The sequence below is a fragment of the Chrysochloris asiatica genome, unplaced genomic scaffold (genome assembly GCF_000296735.1).
Source record: "Chrysochloris asiatica unplaced genomic scaffold, ChrAsi1.0 scaffold00105, whole genome shotgun sequence".
Taxonomy (NCBI): Eukaryota; Metazoa; Chordata; class Mammalia; order Afrosoricida; family Chrysochloridae; genus Chrysochloris; species Chrysochloris asiatica.
In genome coordinates this window covers 6,619,463-6,638,850 of record NW_006408623.1, presented here as the reverse complement: position 1 = coordinate 6,638,850, position 19,388 = coordinate 6,619,463, and positions in this window count along the sequence as shown.

Here is a 19,388-nt window from a genome sequence, read left to right as displayed (position 1 = left end):
AACTACTTCTGAATATTTAGTCACTGAAAATCTCATGAAGAGCAGAGGTCCTTCTGGGTGAATTCAAACAGCTGATGCTTAACCTTTTACCCCAACCAGAATTCTAATTTGCAAACAACCATGACGATGCAAGTTGTCCATCTCACCAAAACCCCTGCCCACCGTCTTGATGCTAGCTCATAGCAACCCTATAGGACAGTGTTCCAAAGACATTCCTAGGTGACTGTAATCTTTATGAAAACAGACTGTCACCACTTTCTCTCGCTAAGCTGCTGGTGGGTTCTAACCACTGACTTTTTTTTTTTTTTAATAGTTTACATGGGAGAACATCAGTTTTACATCATTGTTTCATTGCAATGATTACAATCGCATTCGTCATCAACATTCAACAGTATTTGCTTCTATTTCCTTTGTTTTTTGTTTTGTTTCGTTATTCGGAGGGGAGAAGAGGTTGTACACCAAAACACTCAAAAACATATACTAATTTAAACAACCAAAGGGCACATTCTGCAAGCCTTCCTCCTAGCCACCAGCACACAGCCTTTCTCTTTCCACATCTGGAGTCCTCGGCTGCTCCCTCTCCCCATGTCCTCATCTCTGCCTCCATCTCTGGTGTCACTGTTTCCCTGGAAAGGGTCCCACATTCCACTCTTTCTCTTCTCCCTTGATGGTCCTAGCGTCTTCTGTTCCTGGACTGTAAAATTAACTGTTTCCCCTTTTTGTTGCAAAACCTCTACCTTTACAGTTGTGACACACACAATTAGTCATTATGACAATCATTCAATAGTGAATCATAAGAATCTTATCCTCATCTCCTTTTAACAGACCTATCTAGATAAGATGAAAGCCATTCATTGGGGATTACATCTTCCCCCACACAATCTGAAACTAAACTCCCTATTGAAAACTCATAAGCCAGTCACTTTATGCCTTTGTTGTTGTTGCTAGTTGCCATTGAGTCAGTACTGACTTATAGTGACCCCATGTACAACAGAATGAAACACTGTCTCATCCTGGGCCAACCTCACAATTGTTGCCATGCTTGAGCCCCCTGATGCTGCCCCTTTGCCAATCCATCTCTCTGGGTGTCTTCTTCTTTTACTCTGACTCTCCACCTTACCAAACATGATATCCTTCTCCAACAACTGGTCCCCCCTGATAGCTAATATGTCTGAAGTATAAGAAACAAAGTTTGGCCATCCTGGCCTTCAAGGAGCACCCTGGCTGCACTTCTTCCAACATAGATCTGTTGGTTTTTTTGGCAGCCCATGGTACTTTCAATATTCTCCTCCAACACCATAACTCAAAATCATCAATTCTTCTACAGTCTTCCTTACTCACTGTCCAGCATTCACATGAATATGAGGTTATTAAAAATACCATGGTTTGGGTCAGGCACTTAGTCCTCAAGCTGACATCTTTGTTCTTCAACACTTTAAAAAGGTTTTGTGCAGTAGATTTGCCTCATGTAATACGTCGTTTAATATTTTGACTGCTGCTTCCATGAGTGTTGATGGTTGATCCAAGAAGAATGAAGTTCTTGACAACTTCAATCTTTTCTCTGTTGATAAGGATGTTGTTTACTGGACCAGTGGTCAAGATTTTTGTTTTCTTTACCATAAGATGCAATCCATACTGAAAGCTGTGCTCTTTTATCTTCATCAGTAAATGTTTTAAGTGCTTTTCACTTTCAGCAAGCAAGGGTGTATCATCGGCATATCGCAGGTTGTTAATGAGTCTTCCTCCAATCCTGATGCCACATTTTTCTTCATATAGTCCAGCTTCTCAGATTATTTGCTCAGCATACAGGTTGAATAAGTATGGTGAAAGAATACAACCCTGTCACACACCGTTCTTAATTTTAAACCATTCAGTGTTCCCATGTTCTGTTTGAACAACTGCCTCTTGGTCCATGTACAGATTCCTCATGAGAACAATTAAATGTTCAAGAATAATCATACTTCACAATCTTGTCCATAGCTTGCCATGATCCACACAATCAAAAACCTTTGCATAGTCAATAAAGCACAGGTAAACATCTTTCTGGTGTTCTCTGCTTTCGGCCAAGATCCATCAGACATCAGCAATGATATCCCTCATTCCACGGCCTCTTCTGAATCCTGCTTGAACCTCTGGAAGTTCTCTGTCAATGTATGCTTGCAGTCGTTTCTGTATTACCTTTAGTAAAACTTTACTTGCATGGTATATCAAAGAGATTGTTCAATGATTTTAGCATTCTGTTGGGTCACCTCTCTTTGGAATGGACACAAATACGGATCACTTCCAATCAGTTTTCCAGATAGTTGTCTTCCAAATTTCTTGGCATAGATCAGTGAGTTCCTTTAGTGCCGCCTCACTTTCTTGAAAGATTTCAATTTGTATTCCATCAATTCCTGGAGCCTTGTTCTTGCCAATTCCTTCAATGCCCCTTGGACTTCTTCATTCAGTATCATTGGCTCTTTATCATACACTACCTCTTGAAATGGTTGAACATTAACCATTTGCTTTTGGTACAGTGACTCTGTGTATTCCTTCCATCTTCTTTTGATGTTTTTTTATATCATTTAATAATTTGCCCAGAGAGTCCTTCAATAACGAAAGTCAAGGCTTGAATTTTTCTTCAGTTTCCCCAGCTTGAGAAATGTTGAGTGTGTTCTTCCTTTTTGGTTTTCTGACTCCAGATCTTGCATGTTTTGTTGTAATATTTGACTTTGTCATTTAGAGCTGACCTTTGAAATTTTCTGTTCAGCTCTTGTATCTCCTCATTTCTTCCACTTGCTTTAACATCTCTACGCTGGAGAGCAAGTTTCAGTGTCTCTTCTGACATCCATTTTGAACTTTTCCTTCTTTCTTGCCTTCTTAATGACTTTTTTATACCCCTACCCCATTTTAGGTAGTCAATGTGTAAGTTGCCTGTCCCTGTCAACCCTGTATACAGAGGACTCACCACTGAATTTTTGTTTAGAGCTGAGCATTGAACCTCTGTGACCCCTAGTTGTGAGTCTGGCTCCTTCTCTCAGAGTCCTGTAGTCCCCCTAAGCAGGGGGCTACACGGTTGCCTTGCCTGAGACACTCATAGTTGGTCTTATCTTGTTTAACTGCACAGTGATCCCAGAGGCCCCAGCATAGAAGGTAAATGGTATGGCCACCCTATTGTCCCTAAATCAAGCAAGAGGACATCCCCAATGAAGGTCATGCAAGGGATACTTGTCCCTAAGCTGTTGCCTCACAAGGCATCCCAGTAAGAAGCCAAGAAGACAAGTGCTCCCTCAGAGAGGGGCCCAGGCCTCCGATGTCCTTGACACCCCTGAGCCCATCATAATGAATACAGGAAATAAGAAGATAGACAAGAGTATTACTATGACCGAAAATAACATCCTTCTTTTCCTTCAGTTTTGCAACTGAAATAACTATGAAATAAGTGTGAACTCCTTTGCTTGCCCTTGCCATGTTAGATATGGCAGATTTATGAAATTCTGATGCTGTCTTAAAACATTGGACTCATTGGAGCAGTGGCTTCCAACTGAAAGGTTGGCAGTTCAAAGACACCTGCCTCTCTTCTTCACAGCAGAAAGACACTGCAGTCTGCTTCCTTAAAGATGACAGCCTTGGAAATCTGATGGGAAGTTATGTTCTAGGTGTGGGAAGCCACTCAGTGGTGGTGAGCAGGTTGTAATGTAAATAGTTCTAACTCTGGGAGTTGGCACTATAGGATAAAACACCGGACTGCAAGGTCAGTTTGAACCGAACCTCAGTGGTTCCAACTCACCAACCCTATAGAGGGTTGCTAGGAATCAAAACCAACTTAAAAACAACAACAACTTTATGAGTCAGCATGCCTGAGTTATTGAAACATTTGGAAAGGAACTGCAAGTTCAAAGGAAAATCAGACAGACAGGCTAAACATATGTGGGCACGTTCTATATGGGGCCTTCCGGAAGGCTGGCTTTCTAACTCAGAGAGGAGACAAGCTGCTGGCAGGAGCAGAATACTCAATAAGTAAGCGTGGGTTTACCTGTGCTTACTTACTAATCTGAAGTGAACAATTCCTGCTTACTGGAGACTCTTTCCCTGTCAAAACACCAAATGCAAATCCACTGCCATTAAGTTGAATCTCAGACAGAGTAGAATTGCCTCATAGGGTTTCAAAGCTGCAAATCTTTACAAAACAGACTGCCCATCTTTCTCTGGTGGAATATTTGATGAGCTTGAATTTTCAACCTTTTAGTTAGAAGCCCAATGCTTACCCCACTGTACCTCCAGGTCTTCCTCCATCCCTTGAGGGATTGTAAATTGGAAAAGAGGCTTTGGGGTTGGGAAAGAGAACATATCAACCATATTCAAAAGCAGAATCTCTGATGTGGTAAAAAAAAAAAAAAAGAAATTGTTCACTACAATTTAGGAAATAAGCATGAATAAGTCCATGCTTACCTTGCCTGTTGGTGGGCCTCCCATCGAGCCAGCAGGATGTCAGCTGACCTACCTCATCCAAGGACTATTTTCCCACCACAGTCTCTGAGAGAGATCTGCCTCAGGGGTCTAAAGAGTTTCTGTTCTGAGGCACCCTCAGAGGAGTGGAGCAAACGTTTTGGGTGCAATGACCACATGGCCATTGCTTAGCATAGAAGGTTCTAGAAGCTTGATATTTGAGGGATTCTAATCCCTCAGAGACCTGGTGGTTTCCTGCAGAGATCAGCAGATGAAGAAAAACTTGTTCTTTTCCTCTGAATCCTTGTTCCCCTGAAGAACTCAAGGTGCAAAGGAGTCTAGTTTGGGAAGACAACCCGGCCTCTCTCTTCACACTCTGCATGCTTTATCTTTCTCTCTTTGGTCTGACTGCATGGGGTTGACCCTCGGCCATAACAATGACTAGAATGGAGACAGGGCAGACATGCAGTCTTTCGCCATGAACTATGGTGTCAGCCATAGGGTTGTGTCTGTTTTGCCGTGTCTGCTTTTGTGCATCCTACTCCCTCGGTGTAGACTACCATTCCTTCCACTGACGCTTCCTCCCTCATCAGACTATCCATTCTCCCACCGCAGCTCCTGACAACCATTGATCTCTGTGGTTTCCTATTTTCTTGTTGCTGTTAACTTCTGACTTATGGTGACCCCACGTTTGTCCAAGTGGAGTCATGCTCCACAGGGTTTTCAAGGTTGTGACCTTTTGGGAAGCGATTGCCAGGTCTGTCTTCAGAGGTGCCTCTGGGTACACTTGAACCATCAACCTTTCCACTATTAGCAGCACATCTGACCATTTACAAACTCTCTGTCTATTCTTTCTCATATAAGGTAGCTGTGAGTTGGAAGTGACTTGTAGGCATGGATTTGGGTTAGATAGCTAACTCATGTGAGTGGAATCAGGCAATGTTCATTCTTCTGTATCTGACTTATATTTCTCTTAGCACATTGTTTCAAAGGTTCATCCATGTTGAACCATGAATCAGTACACTGTTCCTTCCTAATACGGGTTCTATTCCATTGTGTGAATCCACAGCATTTGTTTGTCCATTCATCTGCTGATGGACTTGTGGGCTGTTTCCACCTTCTGGTGATTGTGAATACTGCTGTGAAACACATTAGTGGACAAGTACAGCTTTCTTTCACTGCTTTCGATTCTTTTGGGGTCTATACCCAGGAGTGGGATTGGTGGGTCTTATGGTAATTGATGTAACGGATTTTTGAAAAAGGATATTAGCAGAATACTAACATGGAAACTTTCTCCCCTTGGTTTCAATGTGATATAAAATAACAAAGAGTGTGGGACAGAAAATTCCATGGGAAGAACTCACAAAGGAAATGGCCAAGAATGGATGCCACAAATCTTGAACCCTCCCAAAGACACCAGCCCGTGGGCACCAAGTCGATTGTGATTCTGAGCAACCCGATAGGACAGGCTGGAACTGCTGTGTAGGGTTTCCGAGGCTGTAAGCCAATGGAGGAAGACAGCATCAGCTTTTCCTTGCAGGTCTGCTGGTGGGTTCAAAGCCTAAGCTACTGTTCTGAAGAGAGCAGTTCTGATTCTGTGGGCCCCTCTGCTCTCTTGAAGGTAGGGAGAGGCTCCCCAAGGCTGAAGGTGTCTGGAGATGACATTGGCCTTGTAGTTGAATGGTTGTGGGTCACTGCTGAGTTCTGCTGGAGAGACAAGTTTGCAGACCCCGGGTAGCAAGGTGACTGGGGACCAGTTGCCAAATCCTTGGAAGGGTTTCTCCAACTTCGGATGCTTTCATTTGTGTGTGTGTGAATGTGCCCTCAGTGAGATGCAGTTTTATTGCATTTGCAGATTTGGATATTGTAAAACAGTCAGAACATAGAACTATCCTTCCCCCAAAGACCCCTTTCCTGCTTTCCCTTGTACTGGCACCTATTTCTCTCCCTGTCTCCTAAACTCTGACAGGTAACAATCAATTCTCCGTATCCATAATGTTGTACTTTTGAGAACGCTACATCAATAGAACCACGCAGTATAACAATTTCTTGATACTGGCTTTTCTTTTCTTTTTTCCCACTCAAATTGCAATCCACCCAAGTTGTTGAGGGTGTCAATATTTCACTCCTGTTTGGTGCTGAGCATAGCACTGTGTGGACAGTTGGTTTAACTGTTTACTCATTGAAGACAACTATGTTGTTTATGTTGTTCACAGTTTGGGGCCATTACAAGTAAAGTTACTATGAATATGTTACTGTCGTTGGGTGCCCTGAACTCAGTTCCTCCTCATAGTGATTCCGAGTACAGAGGAGAACCTCCCCATAGGGTTTTCTAGGCTGCCATCTTTTGGGGAGCAGATCCCAGGTCTTCCCGTTGGCTGGGTTCTGCTTAACCATCTGCACCACCAGGACTCTCACTATGAGCGCTCATTTATAGACTTTTGTATGAATGGTTTCCATTGGGGGGGGGGCGATATATGCCAGGAACACAATTGCTGGGGAGAATGTATTGTGTTTTAGGATAAGCACTGGACTGCTCACCGTAAGGTTTGTGTTTAGACCCACCAGTCACTCCCTATACAGGGAGTCAGTACCAACTCAATGACACTTAGCAACAACAACAGCGTAGTGAAGTATAGGTCTGTTTTCCTAAGAAATGGTCAAACTATTTTCCATTGTGGTTGTACTATTTTAGATTCTCTCCAGCAATGTATGAGGAACCCAGGGTCTCCACTTAGAGACCAGAATTTGGAATTTTTCTTGTTAAGTGCTCTCAAGTAGGTTTTGACTCATAGTGACCCTGTATAGGTTATCCAAAGAGCAGCTGGTAGGTTTGAACTGCTGATCTTGTGGTTCACAGTCCGGTGTTTATGCTACAGCACAAATCAGGAATGTTCTTGTTAAGTACTGTTGAGTTGGTTACAACTCATGGTAACCTTGTATAGGGTTTCCAAGGAGCAGCTGGTGAGTTTGAACTGCCAACCTTGTGGTTCAAACCAACCTTGCGATCCAGTCCTTTATCCCACAGAGCCGCACACCAGGAATAGGCACCTTTTTTTTTTTTTTTGGCTTACTGATGTGGTGCTATAGGATAAGCACTGAACTGTTCACCTCTAGATCAGTGGTTCAAAGAGATACAGGTTCAGTTTGAGTGAAAACCTACTTGAGGGCACTTAGTAACGACAAACAGAAGAAACATGGCAGGGACTTTGTCATGTTGAAGGGATGTTAGTGAATGTGCTTATTTGTCATCTGTCCATCTCTGTTGAACTACCAGTTCACAGTTTTGGCTCCTTTTTCCAATTGAATTGTTGGACTTCTTTGCCTGCTGAGTTTTAAGGATACTTTCCGTGAGTCCTTGAACAGATATGTGGTTTTAATGTTACTTCCCAGTTTGCATCTTGCGTTTTCATCTTAACAGGATCTTTTGCAGAGCAAAAGTTTAGAAGTGTGATGAAATCCAATTTATCAAATGTTTTCTTTCTTGATCGTGTTTTGGCAGTGATATATCACACAACTTGGTTTCTGTCTTTGGGCAGAGAGAGCCAGGTTTCCCTTTGGGCTTGTACCTGGTGGTATTGTCAGGCTGCAGGCCTCTCCAGAAGCTATGTTAGGACACATAGGAGGCAAAAGCATACCCACCCCCAAGCTGATCCTCCTCATACGCACTCCCTCAGTGCTCAGCTTTATTGCAAAGAGAACATTGATGAACTTGAACTATGCTTAGCAGGGGGCTCTAGACTCCTGGTGTGTGGCACTATAGGACCATCGCTGGACTTCAAACCACAAGGTCAGTAATTCAAACCCACCAGCTGCTCCTTGGAAATCCTATATAGTGTCGCTCTGAGTTGGAACCGACTTGATGACACTTAACAACAACCACATTATGAGGCTGAGACAAATGTGTCTCTTCCATCGTGTCTCGTTCCAGAAGCTGTTCTGTAATGCTTTGATTCTGCCATTCCGTGCCCATATGTTAGACTCAGGGAAGACCTTGTTAAATTTGTTATGCATACAAATACTTGAAGCAGAATTAAGTCAAGGTTTTCTGAGGGGGAAACTTTTTTTCTGGAGCAATTCTTGTTCAATTCATTTAAAATAGACCTAAAACTGAGATGGTCAGCTGCTGTATAGAGAGTTCATCAAAGAATGGCTTTCCTATACTCTGTTCATCAGACTCTGTCATTTATTGATTAAGTTTGCAGTCAAGTTTGGGTTCCTGGCCCAGTTTGTGCCCCATAATTTATATTAGCCACCACCTTTGCCAGAGTAGACTCTTTCTGTCATTGTTACGTCTCCCAGTTCTATTTGTATTTTTTTCTTTCATTTGGACAGATCTGTATTTGTCATGAAATTTTGATTCATCTGATAAGTTTACCATCTGCATTTTAGCCATTTTTATTGTTATTGCATTCTGATTTATTTCTACCATATTAACCCATTGTTATCAAGTTGGTTATGACTCACAGTGACTTTACATGACAAAGTAGAACTGCTCCCACAGGGTTTCATAGCTTGCAAATCTTTACAGAAGCGACTGTCACATCCTCATCTTTCTCTGGAGGAGTGGCTGGTGGGTTTGAACCACTGACCTTTTAGTTAGCAGCCCAACACATAACCCACTGAACTGTCAGGGCTCCTTGTGAGCATGAGGCCAGCTCAGAATGCCCCTGGGCGGCAGAGGATGCTCCCTTCCTCATGGAAACTGGGTGCAGATCTGGGGGCAGGACCACACTGCCTCTCCACACTTGTTGATTCTCATCACGTGCTGTACAAGGGGATGGAATTGGTAGAGAGGATCAGGGGATAAAAATAGAGCAGACTCGGGAATAGAGTTCATCAAACCTTCAATTGTCTTGGCCCCAAATCATAATCCTGGGAATTTTGCTTAGAATTATTTGGCAGTGTAATAGAAAAAAATTAAGAAAAATATATACCCTTAAACACATCTTAATTGATTTTTCCTGGCAGGAGTCTCTATTGGAATTCAACAAATGGAGGGCTCTGAATTCTAAATTGGTTGGTAGCAGTATATACGTATAAATCTATGCTGATATTTGGAATCATAGCTCCCACATTGGGGTGAGCTTCTTAGAACTCTAAAAAAATTGAGTTTAAAACAATGTTCAAGGAGAAACAACTTCTCAGACTCCAACCAGCCATGCATTCTTGGATGTACCCACTGGAAAGACAGGCTGCACCAAGGTCTACACAGGTGGCTCTGAAACAGAAGGCCTAGAACCCCAGGGGAACACAGCGCCACCTTGTGGACTTCCAGACGTATGCAGGAGCTACTCTGTTCAGGCCTCTCTGAATGGGTTTTTCACGGCTCCATTTTCTTTCTTTAGTCTGTGGCTCAGCCTGCTCATGGTCTCCAGATGAGAAAATGGATGCAAAGAGTTTAAATTTATCCTCATAAGCATCTCAAGCAGTTGACACACACATTCATGCTGTGAAGGTTAGAGTTTGGTGTCAGTTGGGCTGGGCCAGTAGTTAGCCAGGTAAAACCTGGGCATTGAATAAAACATAAAAACCTGGGCATTGAATACAACTTAAGAACTTCTATGATGAGATATGCACTGAGCAGTTAACCCCCTGGAAGGACTCTCCCTGAGGGGTGGGACCTACTTCCAATTGATTGGACACAGGGGGCGGGAGGGAGATTGCTGCTTTGTGCTGGGTCTGGACCCTGCATCTGCTCATCATCGAACCTCCAATTCTTTGGCTGAGCCAGTGGCCCGCTCTATTACCTGTTAATCCTGGGAGTTGTTAGCAGCCTGTCATCTTACAGGCCTGACCTGCCTGCCTTCCATCTGCTGTGCCCACCTGCTCTCATCAGCCCTGCAACTGAGTGAGTCTGAGGCTTCCAGTCTGACATCTGACCCACAGACTTGGGATTAACTACCTCTGCAATTACAAATGGTGTGAGCCATTTCCTTGATATAAACTTCTCTTTATACATATATATTGTTATTGTTATTAAGTGCCATCGAGTGGGTTCTGACTCATAGTGATCCCAGAAAGAGTTTCTGATGAGTGGCTGGTGGGTTTGAACCTGGAGGTTCAAGCTGACCTTGTGGTTCAACATCATACCAAGACTCTGCATATACACAAGATAAAGCACTGGGTAGCTAAGCACAAGTTTGGCAGTTCATCAAGCCATACCTCCAAAACCCTATACAGGGTCACAATGAGTTGAAAATTACTCAAAGACACAACAAGATATATATATATATGGCTGCTGGAGATAGCTGTGCACCATGGAGTTGTTCCGACTCATAGCGACCCTGTACGGGGTTTCCGAGGCTGTAAATCTTTATGGGAGCAGAAAGCCTCATCTTTCTCCCATGGAACAGCAGCTGGTAGTTTCTAACTGCTGACCTTGCAGTTTGCAGCCATATTCGTAACCACTATGCTACCAGAGCGCTCTCTCTCTGTCTGTCTCTGTCTCTCTCTCTCTCTCTCTCTCTCTCTCTCTCTCTCTCTCTATATATATATATATATATATATATATATAGAGAGAGAGAGAGAGAGACAGAGACAGAGACAGAGACAGAGACAGAGACAGACAGAGACAGACAGAGAGAGTCTTGGTGTGGTGCTATATACAGAGTCACTATACATGGTTACTATGAGTCGGAAATGTTATTAACAAAACTAACAACAATATATGTATTGCACACACATATGTGTGTGTGTATTGTTGTTGTTGTTCAGTGCTGTAGAGTTGGCTCGGGCCCATAGCAACCCTGCATAGAGTTTCCAGGGAGCAGCTGTTGAGCTTGAACTGCCGACCTTGCAGTTCAAATGGCTTTGCAATCTGGCGCATTAACCCACAGCGCCACACCAGGACTCCTATATATATAGATATAGATATTTCTGGTGTGGTGCTGTGGATCAGCACTGAATTGTGAACCACAAAGTCCACAGTTTAAACCCACCAGCTGCTCCTTGGAAACCCTACACAGGGTTGCTGTGGGTCGGGATCGAATTGGTGGTGACACTTAGCAACAGCAGAACTATCTATCTATCTATCTATCTATCTATCTATGTATCTGTCTATTATATATAGAGAGATCTTGGGAGAGACAGAGAGAGAGAGCGGTGCAAACAGTGGCTGAACCTTCTCTGAGAAGACATGTGTCCTGTGTGGGCTCGTTACCGAAAGCAAACCCAGTGAAATTTTCTCAAGAACCCAATCTAAAAAAAGATCCCCTGACTGTTTGGCCAAAACCCTGAAGTCTTACTAGTGAAGATGACCCAATGTTTGTGAAAAAGTGTAGGCGTCTCCTAGTAGGGAGACAGGGTGCCTGAGACTGAGGAGGTCTTTCTCCCTTGCCTGTTGAGAGGGTGTTGAACTGGCAGACTCAAATTGTCCATAAAGGTTTTATTGTCCCCAGAAGATGACATTGGAAGAGCCAGAGGCTAGGAATCAGAATGCCTTGGCATCTGTTCTCTCAGTCATTGCTCCCCACCATTGGACCACTCTGAACTTCTGTTTCCTCATTTGTAAGACAGGAGTAGTCAAACCTTCAAATCCTCCTCCCCTTCTCAAGCAAGTTTCTAGAATGGAAAAGTCCTCTTCTTGGCTCATTTTCTCCATTCTCTATGATATTATTGGAAACAATTGTAAGACACATGAATGAAACCAACTAAAGACAGTAGCAGTAACTACCTCCTTGCAAGATCTGAAGAAAGCTCTAGATCTGTGTCTCCTGTTAGGTTATTTCTAGGGGTGAAGAGCCCTCAAGCCTGACCCCACAGACTCTTTGTTTATCCACTGCAAGGAAAGACCCCAGTTCCACAGCGATTCACCCAGAACATCTGCCCTTCCATTTTGCTGCTGCATCATAACGTTCTCACTCAAAGTCTTATAAACAGGTGCACAGGGTGAAACCAGAAAGTGGGCAGTGCTGGCTTTGGTCTTGCAGCACTTCTGTGGTCACAGAAGAAGGAAAATTGGAAAGAGGTCCATCTAGCTCCAGACATTCGTGCATGGATGCAAGCTCATTCCTCCACATGGAGGCTCCCTGGTATGACGCTTTTGGTGGCAACATCATCATGATAAGAGTGTGAGGGTCTTAGTCTTCACCAGCCTGGGAGTGGAACAAGGTCTACCTCCTCTCCCTCCCTGATTTGTCCTATCCTCAGTGTCACCTCCCAGAGACCATCCAGTCCTCCCAACACTCTTCCATCTCCAAACAGGGCTTTAAGACTCATTCAGCATTTGACTTGGAACATCTTCTGCTGTTCACTGGCTGGGAATAAGTATGAGGATTCCAAGGGAGCAGTTTCCATAGCAACAGCGGCCCCATGGAAGGTTTCAGAACTTTTGCCTCCTACTCAGAGTACTGCAGACTTTGAGAAGGCAGACGGCAGCGAGATGAGCACTAATTGCCTGACCTGAATTCGCTGTGGTGGGCAGAAGAAAGACAAGTGCAATGCAGCCTGGCAGACACCTCTCATTGGCACACATCCAAATTACCTTCCTGGAAGTGAATCATCGTCATATTATTATGACTTGCTGTCGGAGGTGGCATCCGGGATCACACCAATGGTCATTTGTCTTGCACTGTGAGAGGCTCAGCTGCAGGCCTGGGGAGAAGGAGAGTTGTCTACTGGTCAACCTAGCAGAAACAATGATCAGATGGATTGTGATGTCTCAATAGCTGGGATGTTGATGGAGAAGCAAACAGTCCCAGATCATCAGCTAGTATTTAAACTCGGGTCACTGAGGCTCTCAGTACCTGGTCTTGGACATACAAACACTAAGGCTGAGATGGCAGATGGAGTTTATGCCTTCTAGTCTACTTGACAGAAAAGCTTCTAGAGCTACATTAAAGGGGTTCTGTGGTGCCATGTGGACTCTCTCTTAGTTGATATACTTTTGGAAAACACTGCTTGTGAACAAACAACCCACTTCCACCTCTGAGGACCATGTGTGGTGACTCCCTTCCAACTCTGAGAAGCATGTGTGGTGACCCACTTCCACCTCTGAGGAGCATGCGTGGTGACCCACTTCCACCTCTGAGGAGCATGCATGGTGACCCCCTTCCAACTCTGAGGACCATGCGTGGTGAGTCCTTTCTAGTTGTGAGCACCATGTGTGGTTGTCTACTTCCAGCCTTGAGGGCCACGTGTGGTGATCCACTTCCAACTCTGAGGACCATGCCTGGTGACCCACTTCCAGCCCTGAGGACCATGTGTGGTGATCTACTTCCAGCCCTGAGAACCATGTGTGGTGACCCCCTTCCAACTCTGGGGACCATGTGTGAAGAACTACTGCCAACTCTGAGGACCATGTGTGGTGACCCACTTCCAGCCCTGAGGAGCATGCGTGGTGACCCACTTCCACTCTGAGGACCATGCGTGGTGACCCACTTCCAGCCCTGAGGACCATGTGTGGTGACCCCCTTCCAACTCTGGGGACCATGTGTGATGAACTACTGCCAACTCTGAGGACCATGTGTAGTGACCGTCTTCCAGCCCTGACAACCAGGTGTAGTGGCTCACTTCCAGCTGTGACAACCATGTGTGGTGACCTTCTTCCAGCCCTGAGGACCATGTGTGGTGGTTATCCATCCCACTTACTCCATACCATGCCCACCTTTGATCAGAGGAGGCGGTGTAGATGAGACATACATGCACCAACTCTAGAGCAGAGCAGCTCAGGGCAAGTGGCTTCACCTCATTTTCTACAAATTGGTGGCAACAATATGCCCTCCTACCAGGCTTGCAGCGAACCCTGGTGTGTCACTGTATGAGAAGCACTGGACTGCTAACCACAAGGTTAACCACAACCCAGCTCTTCGAAATCCTATACAGGGTCATTAAGAGTCGGAGCCAACTTGATGACACTCAACAAGAGTGTATGTTGATTTAAAGATAAAAATAGACATTACTTGCAACATATAACAAGCATTAAAATGTTATTGTGTAAAGGTTTGCCTTAAATAAGCCACCTCATTAATAATTTTTTTTTTTTAATCTTGAAATCACACATTCAAATTCATTTACTTCTAGAATCAAGAAGTAAGATTTGACTTGAGCAGCAAAACTATGACCTTGTTGACATGTTTAGATGTTGTTGTTGTTGTTAAGTGCCGTCGAGTCGGATCCGACCCATAGCGACCCTGTACAGGGTTTCCTAGGCTGTAAATCTTTACGGGAGCAGAATGCCTCATCTTTCTCCCGCGGAGCGGCTGGTAGTTTCGAACTGCTGGCCTTAAGGTTCACAGCCCGATTCGTAACCACTACGCTACCAGAGCTCCTTGACATGTTTAGATACCACTCTTAAAAACTAAACAAGTATCTGTTTTAGGCATGCTTAGTGGTTATATCCTGGTGTGGCACTATAGGATAAGCATTGGACTGCAAGGTCATTTTGAACTGCAAGGTCAGAGGTTCAAGTCCACCACTCGCTCCTCAGAAATGCTATACAGGGTAGCTATGAGTCAGAATCAACTCAATGGCACTCAGCAACAAAGACAACATATTTGCTATAACACAAACCTCCTTTGACAAATTCATAAAAGAAAGGTGCTTGCATAGAGCACTCCGGATTAAATCTAGGTGTTCTAACAATTCAAGTAGAACCCTGGTGCTTCCAGGGTGGTGATGTGTCTGCCGTCTTTGCACATTTCTGCTGTCAAAGAGCTCCCCCCACCTTCTGCCACTAGACGTTTCTCACTGCTTATGGTGTGCCATTCATGTATGTCTCATGGCTTCAACATCCTAGTTCTCCCAGCAAGGTCTGGGAATCATCTAAGACCTGTGTTGTTACTGATGTTTGTTCTATTCCATAGTCATCCATTCTATTGAGAGGGTGACTGGACCCAACCTTCTGTGCCTCTTCAGTCCTTCTAGGTCACCGCCCTAGTGACATGCTCCTTAAAGACAGCTGTGCCCAGCTATTACCAGTGCACACTTCCTGTACATGAAGCTCTGAGTTTCAGAGTTTGGGATCTGGTCTTGTGGTGGTGGGTGGGGGCAGGAGCTTGGTAGTTTGTTGGTTAAGCCCCTCTCCATTGTTCCTGTTTATGGAACATTGTGCCTTCTCCATCCGTCTGAGGACTTTTGTCTGCCTGAGAGTGGGGACACCCACCGAGCCATGGCCAAAGAGCTTGGAGTTTGTTGCAAAGCAGGACCTGTGTTTGTCTCTACTTCAACCCCCTTCGTCCCCCACTCTTGCTGCCCTTTCAATAAGACATTGGCATTCAGGTCTTACTTCAGTTGTGTTTTCAAGGAATCTAAGCTGAGGGTCTACTGTGCCAGGTGTTGATGTAAGTGCTGGGATCCAAGGGCAAAGGAGACAGGGAGTTCTGCATGTCACCGATATCACAGGGGACAGATAATAGACTAGATTTTCTCAGGTAAATGCAAGATGGGAGTGGTTATAGCCAATACACAGGGATGCTTGATTTTCAGTGAGTGAAGAGAGAATGAGGTGTAGGAAAGAGACTGTAGGATTTCTAGAATTTTCAGCATCAGGCCAGGAAGGATGACCTGAAGGGTGCGGCCGAGAAGACCACCTTATGCTCCTGATTACATTCTACCCGACAGAGCTGTGGCTGTGACTCCTTCTGACCTGGAGAAAGGTGCCCAAGGGATAGCTTTCTCCCAAATACAACTTTAACATAAAAAAAAAAAAAAAAAAAAAGTTCAAAAGTTATGTGGAAAATGGGGAAGGAGCTGTTTTTACTCCCTTCCCAGGTTTCCTGCATGTTCACATACATACACATTCAAACACATATCAGCTACTTGACACATCACAAGCATCATACATATTCACATACATACACATCAAGCACATGTGCACATTAAATACTTCACATATACCACATGTATCATGCATGTCAACAAGCATACACTCAAACACATGCCCACACTATACACTTCACACCTATCACATGTATCATGCATGTTCACATACATGCACACCCAAACACACATCACACAGCTGGCATATATCGCATCCATCATATATGTTCACATGCACGCACACACACTCAGACACATGTCCACATCACATATTTCACACCTATCACACCCATCATGCACATTCACATACAAACACGTCTGTACCCTATATTTCACATGTATCGTATGTGTTCACATGTAAGCACACAGAGACACATATCATATGCCCACATCAGTCACACCCACCATGCATGTTCACATGCATACATACTCAAACACATATAATTTACTTCATATATATCATGCATTGTGCAACTAGCACACAAAGACTCACATAACACACACTCACTTCACAGACACTCATGTACCACACACATATACATACATCCCCACACACATGCACAGTCTTTCACACATACATACACCCACATCACAGAGACCTCACACTCTCACACACACATGCACAGTGTCAGGTACTTATCTAGAGCTCTTTGGTCCTTCACCTCCTCACGTGGCTCGCTGCTTTCATGGCAGCAATTCTTAGTGGACTTGAAGACCCAAGTATATTTTGCTGCTTGTCTGATGACACCTTTGGGTTCTGAGCTCATGGAAGCATCAGAACTTGGCTTCTCGAAGCTTCTATCTGCAGACACACACCCCTGATGGTCTTAGCTAGCTGAGCCGGGTTCTCCACCGTCAGCAGCTCACCGCAGGCTTCCATGGCCTCCTCCCCAATGCCCTGCTCCCCATCAACACCCACAGTTACTAGACATCTGTTTCCAAGGATGACTGGAATGAGGACGGTGACACAGGAAGCCCCAGTAGTCCCTCTATGGTGACAACAACATGGCGCAATGTGAGCCTGGGATCCCTTTCTTCTGGGGCCAGTAGAGCTTTTCTGGATGCTACCAGTCAAAGAGCTCTGCTTAGCAGGAGAAACCAAACACCAGGAGCGCAATCCCTCTGAAGTAATCGCTTGCTTTACCAATTAGTGTAACTGCACAGACCCAACAAATCACGAGGAAGAAATGCTTCTATTGTAAGGTCTTGACCTTTTAGGTTGACATTAAATTGGAAGAAACTGCTCATGTTAGAAATAATTACTGCCCATAATGAATACAATTAAGCATAAAAGAATCTTTATAACTTGGGTACCATTTGTGCACTTAGAAATCGACTCGTATTTTTCCCTCCACAGATGTTACAATAATGGTGTCAACACTTTTATTTCTTTGTCCATAAGCTGAAAATTATGGCTGTTCCATGAATCTCTAACGTGCCCGGGGAGCCGGGGGCCCAGCTGTGGAGCACATGAGTCCAGCCTTCTCCTCCAGCTCGGGTTTCATGGTGACCTCAGCTTCCTGTGTAGGGCGGGGACCCTGGCAAGGGAGGACTTGTAAAACTGTTTGTGAAGAGTGAAGTTAGGAAGAAGTGCCTTGGTGTCAAACATCTGCTCCATCCATTACACCCCAAGAGCAGGCAGGAGCCTACAGTAGGGGCAAGCAAAGTCAATAAATTAAAATTCTCCTGTGAGCTTGTTCCAGTTTGAACAATGAATTGAAGAAGAAGAAAAAAAAAAGGTGCTCAGCAAGGAAAGATGGATTTTTACTCCATTTACTAGAATCATGATTATATTTTGGTTTTCTTGATGGAACTGATGCGTCTCTTTATCACAATATAAGCAATGTTCACTGGTGGATTTGGGTACTTTTTCTGACGGCAGGGGACAAGAAAGATTTGGTGTCTTCTAGAAACCATGCTTGTCTGTTGATGTTTTCCTGTGCTGTATTCTTCATTAAAATACGAGGTGGATGAAAGAAACTAAATACAATGTCTTTCTAGTTACGTGTGTAGGTTACGGACGGCATGAATACTCAAGTCATTATTTATTGCATCTGGAATATGATCGTGTTAATTACTTCAGGCTGTGTCACCGTCCTGGTAAAGAGCATTTTGTCAAAAGTGGCTGATGTATGAGTTAGAAACGTAGAGAGAAATGGAAGAGATTTTTAACGTTTTGAAGGAGGGCATTACAGATTGATATTCCACATAAGGTAACATCATCCTCTCCTGGGCCTGGCCTGCTCACACACATTTACACATGCTACCAACATCCATTCCAACCCGGAACATCCACTTTGCTAGACAAAGAGCCAGGAAATTGGAAATGGAATATCAGTAATCTCCCCCATCCCCTGACCAGTCCCCTTCCCCTCACGTCATATATCAGCCAGCAGTCTGCTCACAAGCCCAGATCAGTCCTGGTACAGAGGCCAGGTCTCCAAGCCCACTGGGCTGCTGGTGCTGCCTGGGATGGGGAACATGCACCTGGGTGCGCAAGGGGCATGGTTCTGAGTACCTCGAGGGGGGCATGACACAACTTCCTTCTGAGCATGGCCAAGGCCATGAGCAGCCCTTAGAAGGGTGTCTTCAAGAGAGGTGGCATCTAGGAGGTCATACCCTAAAGCCAGAGTTCTGGTGTGGTGCTATAGGATAGCGTTGGACTGCCAACTGCAGGTTGGTAGTTCAAAACCACCAGCCATTCACTGGAAACCCTACGTAGGGTCACTATGAGTGAATTAACAACAACAACAACAACAACAACAACAACACACACCTGACATGGAGTTATAGGGAAACATTGGACTGCTAACGACAAGATTAGTGGTTCAAACCCACCAGCCATTCCTTGGAAACCCTATACAAGGTTGTTATGAGTCAGAACCAACTCAGTGGCACTTAATAACAACAGCAACACACACCTGGTATGGCATTGTTATAAAGCACTGGACTACTAACTGCAGGTCAGTGGTTCAAGCCCACCAGCCATTCCTTGGAAACCCTATATAGGGTCACTATGAGTCGGAACCAACTCAATGGCACTTAACAACAACAACAACACACACCTGATGTGGTGTTGTAGAAACACACTGGACAGTTAACTGCAAGATCAGTGTTCAAACCCACCAGTCGTTCCTAGGAAACCCTATACAAGGTTGTTATGAGTCGGAACCAGCTCAGCGGCACTTAACAACAACAAC